Genomic DNA, 9490 nt, shown 5'->3' on the forward strand with positions numbered 1-9490 from the left:
ATTCTTCATCGTTACGAATAGCCAATTGTAAATGACGTGGAATAATTCTAGTTTTTTTATTATCACGTGCAGCATTACCAGCCAATTCAAGAACTTCAGCTGCCAAATATTCCATAACAGCAGCTAAATATACTGGAGCACCGGCACCAACACGTTCAGCATAATTGCCTTTACGTAACAAACGATGAATACGACCGACAGGGAATTGAAGACCAGCACGGTTTGAACGTGACTTTGCCTTTCCCTTTACTTTACCACCTTTACCACGGCCAGACATTATTGTTGTTATATATTTCACTTAATACACTTTTTCACAAATACACACACTAGCTGAATAGCTTGGGCACTTTATTTCCTAAACGCAATTTGTGCTGCGCTTATATACTTTTTCGTTTGTACATTGAGCAACCCCAATCGCATGTTTTCAAATTAATGCCGGCAATATTTAGCGAATCGTTACGAACAGGTTGAATGGTTTGTCGGAAAAAATACACTTAAAGGTGCGCATTTTGACACTTAGAAAATCAAAAAACATTAAGTGAAGTGTTCAGTGATCAGTGTTTGTTTTGAATTGTGAAAGGTGAAAGTGAGAAATGGCTCGTACAAAGTAAAGAGCAAGTGATTACTGACAATAGCTACTAGGTGTAGTGTATGCAATTGAATTTGCTATAGTGAAATGGACACTAATAACTCTTTTGCTCCCCTAGGGGATGATAAGACAATAAATCAATATTTAAAACAATCCAGTCCGACTAAACCTTCCCAAAATGGGAAGAAGAAGAGTCGGCGGGAAAAAGGCGACGCAATAATCGTGATTGTGACGATGGGTCTTTGGACTCTAGTTCCGATTTTTCTAAAATTGTTGAATACAACAAAAAACTTTTGATTTTAAATAAACAATTTGAAAATAAAATTAACGAGCTGGAAAATCGGCTCAAAGCATATGAAACGGCTAGTGCAAGTGCAAGTGTGCCTAAAGTACAAACGAATCAGGAGGTGACAGACATAAATTATAATACAGAGGTTGAATACACTGATGGAATTGGAGACGATGAGGACAGCATGAACAGGGGAACAATTGACAACATGAACAATGAAAGGGAGGCAGCGGTGGCAGCGGAATTAATGGCGTCTGCAGTAACCCAAGAAAGAAAAGTAACAAATGTGAGTATCAAAAACCATAATAAAAGGAGCAAGCCTCCAATATATGTATGTTATAATATTAATATCAAAGAAATAGCCTCAAGGCTTAGTGGTCTACTGGGTCACAAAAATTTTTGTTTCAATATAATTAATAAAAACGTTACCCATGTTAGCCCATCAACCATCGAAGATTACATTATAATTAAAAAATATCTAAATGACAGTAAAATTTGTTATTATACATTTACGCCAAATGAGGTTAAACCCTACACTATGATTATCAAAAAGTTGTCACACATATATGAAGAATGTGAAGTATTAGACTACCTAAATAACTTGGATATAAGTGTAAAGATAATAAATTTAAAAAAGCTAAAATACAACTGGTTGGTCCAAATATCTAGGGACTCTAACGTAGCCGAATTTAAAAAAATTCAATATATTTTAAACTGCAAGGTGAGCTTTGAGGGTTTCAAAAATGACTCACCAATTCAATGCAAAAATTGTCAACGGTTTTCACACGTTGCAAGTAACTGTAACATGCCATTTAGGTGTGTCAAATGTAGTGAGTCGCACGGGCCAGGAAACTGCCAAGTCCCTCCCAAACACCTGAATACAGATAATTTCGTTTACACCGACAAATCTTCAGGACAAGTAGTGAAGCGCGTAGGACTGCCAGTCAAATGCGCAAATTGTTTAGGAGAAGGCCATACGGCCAATGATAAAAAATGTCCGAAAAGGATAGAAATAATAAACAGGCTAAGAACTAAAGGTAATAAGAAAATCGAAAAGGCAGCAAATCCAACAGCAAGATCGGCTGCAGCATCATATATTAACAAAAGTGTATCATATGCGGCAAAATTAAGTGGCGTTACTCAGCCAAATTCTATTAGGGAATCTGGTTTCGATGTAAAATTTAACGCTATCAACGAAGATTGTAAAAGACTACTAGGAAAAGACTTTTTTGGGTGTCTAACCAAAATAGAAAACTTTTCCAAAAGTTATAAAGCAATGGGCAGTGATGAGGAAAAATCACAAGCACTTTTTAATCTATTTTTGACATTGCGTTTGGATGTTTAGACACCTAAAATGCATTTTCATAAACGTAAACTCTCTAGTATCAAAAAAAAGAGGCATTTTCTTAACATATTCCTAAAAAGGCACAACCCAGATGTGCTTCTGATAGCTGAGCATAAACTCAATATCAGACACAAAATACTATTTGATGGGTATAATTTTGTTGCTCAGTATCGTACTGAGAATAACGGAGGAGGCACTGCTATCTGTGTAAAGGAGTGCTATAAATATTCTAAGTTAAATACAATATGCAATAGCATAGAAAATATCGCGATAGAAATTGAATTAGTAGGTGGTGAAAAAGTGGCCTTTGTAGCCATGTATAAGCCTCCCAATTGCAAATTAATAAGCGAAGATCTAAGCAACATAATAGACGCTGTAACAGCTAAGCAAGTAGTTCTTGGATGTGATCTTAATGCTAGGCATCCTAATTGGGGGGATTCTTTTACAAATGTTAGCGGCAGAGAATTAGCCAATTGGTTAGATGGTCCTCATCTTTTACAAGTTGTACCCACAAAATTGCCCACGCGTCCTGTGAGCAACTCTTTTTTGGATTACTTTCTTATATCCGCTTACGTTACAATAAAATTTCATGAATATTTCTCCAACTCGCTGAGAACATTAGATTATGATTCAGACCATGATGCGGTTGAAATGATAATTATAACTAATGATCCGCTCAAAGTTCCGCCCGTAACCGTTCCCTGCTGGGATCGAGCTAATTTGAAAGATATAAACAGGATTTTAGATGATGAACTCGAAAAATATTCGCTGCCAGCTGATAGAAATGTGAGCGTGGTAGAAATCGACGAGTGCATACTAAATTTGGAAAAGACTTTTGAGAAGGCTATAAAAAAGAATGTCCCTATGGTAGAACTAAAAAAGAAATGCAACCTCAATCTTCCGAATAATATTCTCCAATTTATTAGGGAAAGGAAAAAAATCAGGAGACAAATATTTAGGTGTGTAGAGCCTCATCGCAAATCTACCCTGATTGCCATCAGGAGAAACATGGACATGATAATTTCAGAGTTGCTAACGATTCACGAAGATGAGTATTGGGCAAACCTATTTAAAAATATGAAAATGAATAACCATACATATAGAAGGGTTAAGCAACTTAGTGGTATTAAACGACATAGCGACCTACCTCCTCTAGTTGATGACGGCGGGTGCTTATTAGAGACTAATTTTGATAAAATTAATAAATTAGCTGATCGTTTCGAAAAAATTCATCATCAAAATGTTAATATGGGCTCTACTAATCACACTGAATATGTAGTTAATGAAAATGAAGGAATTAGAGGATACATTCCGTTTTTTAATTTTAATGACACATTCTCTGCAGATGGTTTATCTTCCATAAACGAAAATGATATATCTGAGCTAAAAGAAGATTATAAACAGTTTATTTCACATAAGGAAATTGAATTCCTATTATGGAGGAAAAACAACAAAAAGAGTAGCGGGGAAGATGGAGTACCCAATTTCATATTACGCAAAACTTGTCCGTCATTTTGGAAATTTGTGGCGATTCTTTTTAATCATTGTTATAATATTGGCTACTTTCCTGCAAGATGGAAATGTGCAAAAATGATTCCTATTCTAAAGCCAAAATGTGGTGCAAACGATCTGAAAAGTTACAGGCCGATCTCACTACTTTCTAATCTTAGTAAATTAATAGAAGGTTTACTACTGGATAAAATTAAAGAACACATTCTTGATAATGATACGCTGAAGGACTTCCAGTTTGGTTTTCGATGCGGACTAGGCACTAATCAAGCGCTAACCATATTATCTGACACGGTAACTGCGAACCTAGAAAAGAGAAAAGCGACAATCTTAGTTAGTTTAGACCTTGAAAAAGCTTTTGATACAACATGGATTGAAGGAGTAGTTTTTAAAATGTACAAAATGTTCGGATTTAATAAAAACATCTGCCGAATAATATATGACTATCTAACAGGAAGATCTTTTTTTGTATACAATAAAAATGAAAACTCCATTGATAAAGATATAGTGGCAGGAGTACCGCAGGGGTCGCTGTTAGGTCCTGTGTTGTTTAACATATTCATGGCTGATTTACCGGATCCCAACGAGGGTCTATCTGTAATCGTTTATGCTGACGATATTCTTATATTGTCATCGAAAGCCAATCTAGCAAATGCTAGTGAGGAGATAAATGACTATATAAGAAAATTGACAGATTATTTTAAAATGTGGAAACTTAAGATTAATCCAAACAAATGTGTTTGTACTGCAGTCAAAGGCCTAAAAAAGAGAATATATCGCTCGGCACGTCAATATATACCAACCATTACCATTGGCAATACAACTTTAAAATATGAAAAAAGTATTAAATATTTGGGTGTGATCATCGATGAAACCTTCAAATTCATTCGTCATGTAGATTTTATTCTAGCAAAGGCCAAGAAGATATTTTTCATGTACATATCATTTTTAAAAAGAGCAAAGGATTTGAGCGGCAAAATCAAAATCAATTGTTACAAGCAATTAATAAGACCAATTATAGCTTACGCATTTCCTATTTGGTTTGGAATCTCTTCAAGCCAAATGGAGAGATTACGTAAATTTGAAAGACAAATCCTTAGAGTTTGTACTAATACCAGTCGTAGGCCATTCAGGCAGGGTTTTAGCCGATATATTTCAAATAAAACTCTGTATAAAAAATGTAAATTGGAAAGAATTGATCAATTTATGGTGAAAAATGCTTTAAAGTGCGTAAATAAGTTAAAAAATAGCAAGAATAAATTAATTGATAAATATTTGTTGAAAGAAAACTCCATAACATTCCCATTTGAAGGACGATTTATGTCACCAGTTCACTTAAAAATATTATATGAAAAGAATGTTCTGTTTAGAGATAAGAAATTACTATTCTATCACAGAAGAATAAATTCATTGAACCTCGCAAACTCTGTATATAATATTAATCAAAATGATTTTCAACCTAAATAAAAAAATGTTTATAACCTCATTAGATCTAAGTCTTTTGTAAATATATTTCTGTCTATCCTTTCTTGTTAGCTTTAAGTTAGTTTTAAGATATAAATAAATATAAAATTGAAATCCAGTTTTTTTAGCTTTTTCTGGATAAATACAGACTTAATTAATATTCAAAGAATATTTCAAAGCAATGCTGTTATCAAATCTTATATTTAGCTATGAGCACTCTTAGATAAGTATCAATACGTTAAGAAACACATGTATAGAATATAAGCCATCAACAAATGTATTCAATGAAATTAATGATGAATAAAAAAAATGTTTGACAAAATGTTTGACACTTAGAAAATTATTAAAAAGTGTGAGTGATAGTGAAGTGATTTTGTGAAAATTAAATATGCCTCCTAAAACTAGTGGTAAAGCAGCTAAGAAGGCCGGTAAGGCTCAGAAGAATATTACTAAAAACGACAAGAAGAAGAAGCGTAAGAGGAAGGAAAGTTATGCCATCTACATTTATAAAGTGTTGAAACAAGTACATCCTGATACTGGTATATCGTCGAAAGCAATGAGTATCATGAACAGTTTTGTTAATGACATTTTTGAACGTATTGCTGCTGAAGCATCACGTTTAGCTCATTACAATAAACGTTCAACAATTACTAGTCGCGAAATTCAAACTGCCGTACGCCTATTGTTGCCTGGTGAATTGGCTAAGCATGCCGTGAGTGAGGGTACTAAGGCTGTTACCAAATACACAAGCTCCAAGTAATTTGTGCGACTGAGGAAAATATGTATAAAAGTGAAAAATGTTAACAAAAAGGCCCTTTTCAGGGCCACAAAATATAAATTAACAAAGAGATATGAATTTTTCTAAGTCGATGAAAATTTTTAATTTTGTTTTGCAATTGAAACATCAAAAAATGTTAACAAAAAGGCGCTTTTCAGGGTCACAAAATATAAATTAACAAAGAGATATGAATTTTTCTAAGTCGATGAAAATTTTTAATTTTGTTTTGCAATTGAAACATCAATTTTAAAATTGGTCAGCATGGTAGGGCTGACTTACAGTGTCAGACACTAGAGCGGTTAATTATTATGGCGAAGCAACGCTGTAGTCAGACGTATTGCGTACATTTTTGATCTTTTTGTTTGTATATTTTGTAGCCCTGAAAAGGGCTTATTGATAATTCAACATTTAATGAATGTTGTGTCCTTGTAAATTATCACAAAAAACGCAGCATATTTATTTTTTAGCTGATGCCTTTTTTGCAGCTGGCTTTTTAGTCGCAGCCTTTTTTGGTTTGGTAGCAGTTGCTTTTGCTTTTGTTGCCTTTGACTTAGCGGTGGCAGATTTCGACTTGGTTGGCTTGGCTTTAACGGCGCCAGTCTTTTTTGCGTCTTTAGCCTTAGATTTCTCACTTTTCTTTTTTTCGGCGGTTTTCTTAGTGGCAACAGCTTTTTTCACTTTTTTCTCACCACTTGCCTTTTTGACACCACTCGACGATTTTTTCTTTAATGTTGCACTATCTTTTTTGGCTTTTGATTTATCAACCGATTTTGACTTACCATCACCTGATTTAGTGGCTGCAGCTGATAATTTAAATGAACCAGATGCCCCCTTTCCTTTGGTTTGAATCAATTTTCCACTAGTAACAGCCGATTTCAAATAGCGCTTAATAAATGGTGCCAATTTTTGGGCGTCACATTTATATGTTGCACTAATATATTTCTTAATTGCCAAAAGTGATGAGCCACCACGTTCCTTCAAATTCTTAATCGATGCATCTACCATTTGTTGAGTTGGTGGATGAGTGGGAGCAACCGATGGTTTTTTGGGTTTAGTTGCTTTTTTAGCAGCAACTTTCTTCTCAGCAACAGCAGCAGAAGCAGCTACTGGTGAGCTAACATTTGCAACAGCGATTGTGTCAGACATTTTCACTTAATTATTTTATTTAAACTTTTATTAACACTTGAAAATATTTATCAATTTAAGCACACAAAGCACAAACTCACTATTTATACTTTTTTATACAAGCGCATAGAATGCGATACTCTGTTTAAAATTTGAGAAGCGCAGCGAAAAGATGGATGACAAATGTTTTCATTTCAGTGCTACGTACCATTTACATTTGATAAACTTTTCATCTTAATAAATTAATTAAAATTCACATATTAAAGTTATTGCAAATATTCATGTAAAAATAGATAACTGAAATGTGTTAGTTTAATATACGAATTCATTTAAATTGATGAATTTCATATTTTCGGAGTGTCAGGCATTTTAATCAAAAGTTTGCACTGATAAAATCGAATTTTTTCTCAATTAAGTGAAATTTCTTAAAATATATTTGTACTAATCAAAATTTTAATTCGGATATATAAAATATGTTAAATTAGAAATCAAAAAACTTATCTTCGTTGAGTTTTAACAACATTATTTTATTTTAAAAAATTTTTTAAATATTTCTATTGCAACACTAGAGTAACCCTATATGGCTTCACTTAAAGGCATCTAAAGTTTGGAATTTTAGTCTGAATTGATTATTGATATTGGACGTCTACAACTTATATGTATAATTAAATGAAATTTCATGACATTCAAAAAAAAATAAAAAAAATTCTCATTGAATGCTTATTAATTATCAATATGATTATAATATACATATCTGAACATAATCGGACATCAGCGTCCATTTTAAGTACTATAATAGGTGGATGAGTATGAATTTGTACTATGCAGATTCATTTTGTATTTATATGATGAATGCTTATAAGCTTTAAATCAATAATTGATATGGTAAAAAATTATAACTAATATTATTATGCACGTAAATGTATGCGCGCGTATGAAATTTTTCCATTGAATCTATAGAAATATTAAATTGTATTCCAAGTATTTATTCAATTAAATGCAATTTAATAAAAAAAATATTTATGTACATATATATACATAAAATAAAAGAAAAAGTTGGATATGCCAACAACACGCGGTGTTCCCAAGCGGTCCCCCATCTAAGTACTAACCGCGCCCGACGCTGCTTAATTTCGGTGATCGGACGAGAACCGATGTATTCAGCGTGGTATGGTCGTTGGCAAAATTTGTTTGCCTAAATTGGTATAAGTATGGCTACTTTAATGTGTATACTCGCAGCTGTGAATTTGTCCTTTTTTTTTAAATGATATAAGTCGATTTAAGTAAATTTTGTTATATACTTTATAGTTTAGTGTATTCAGATACTCTTGCTACTAAAATCAGATTAAGTTTATTTTTTACAAAAATGAACTTATGCCATTTTTGAAAATAAGCCTGCTATTATAGACATATTTATATCGCTTGGCTTGTGTCGGGGTATATTCATTTGAATGAGTTTTCATTATGCATACATACGTATGCTACTTAGTTTAAACGAACATTCATACATACTACATATGCATGTACATCTTAATAACATATCTTTCTGTTATGTATTGTATTAGAGAAATTTTGAAATCTTTGTTAAAAAATATTGTGGTCCTGAAAAGGACCGTTTGTTTGAATGTATATTTATTTTGTGTTAATATGTCCGTAAAAATGAATTTAACCGCCGAAACCATACAATGTACGACCCTGCCTCTTCAATGCATATACAACATCCATAGCCGTAACTGTTTTCCTTTTAGCATGTTCAGTATAAGTGACTGCATCACGGATAACATTTTCCAAAAATACTTTTAAAACACCACGAGTTTCTTCATATATTAAACCAGATATACGTTTTACGCCACCACGACGTGCTAAACGTCGAATAGCTGGCTTTGTGATACCTTGGATGTTATCACGTAAAACTTTGCGATGACGTTTGGCGCCACCTTTACCTAATCCTTTTCCACCTTTGCCACGACCAGTCATTTTTTCTATTTAGCACTTTTTTTAGCTTTCACAAGAACACTTCACTTGATCACTTCACAACTAATAGCTTGGTTACCGAACGTAGCTGCTATTTATACAAAAATCCACAACATTGAGTGAGCTACCATTATGTGGCATAAATATTTCTATCTCATTTTAACTCGCACAATATTGCAACCCTAAAAAAAATGGACAAATGAAACGTTTTTGTGTATTTTATTATATGTATTTCCACATTTATAAAAATTAGGTTTATTAAGTGAAGTGTTCAGTGATCAGTGTTTATTTTGAATTGTGAAAAATAAAAGTGAGAAATGGCTCGTACAAAGCAAACAGCCCGTAAATCGACTGGTGGTAAAGCGCCACGTAAACAATTGGCCACTAAAGCTGCTCGCAAAAGTGCGCCGGCAACTG

The 9490-nt window shown here is 33.3% G+C and overlaps 1 non-coding gene across 1 annotated transcript; it reads right to left on the reverse strand.

Annotated features, from left to right (window-relative positions):
* Positions 1–8162: 8162 nt before the first annotated feature.
* Positions 8163–8281, reverse strand: LOC137236240 (5S ribosomal RNA). The gene has a single exon (XR_010948333.1). It is a non-coding gene; the product is annotated as a 5S ribosomal RNA (ribosomal RNA).
* Positions 8282–9490: the final 1209 nt, after the last annotated feature.

The sequence above is a fragment of the Eurosta solidaginis genome, unplaced genomic scaffold, assembly GCF_040869045.1.
Source record: "Eurosta solidaginis isolate ZX-2024a unplaced genomic scaffold, ASM4086904v1 ctg00001481.1, whole genome shotgun sequence".
Classification (NCBI taxonomy): domain Eukaryota; kingdom Metazoa; phylum Arthropoda; class Insecta; order Diptera; family Tephritidae; genus Eurosta; species Eurosta solidaginis.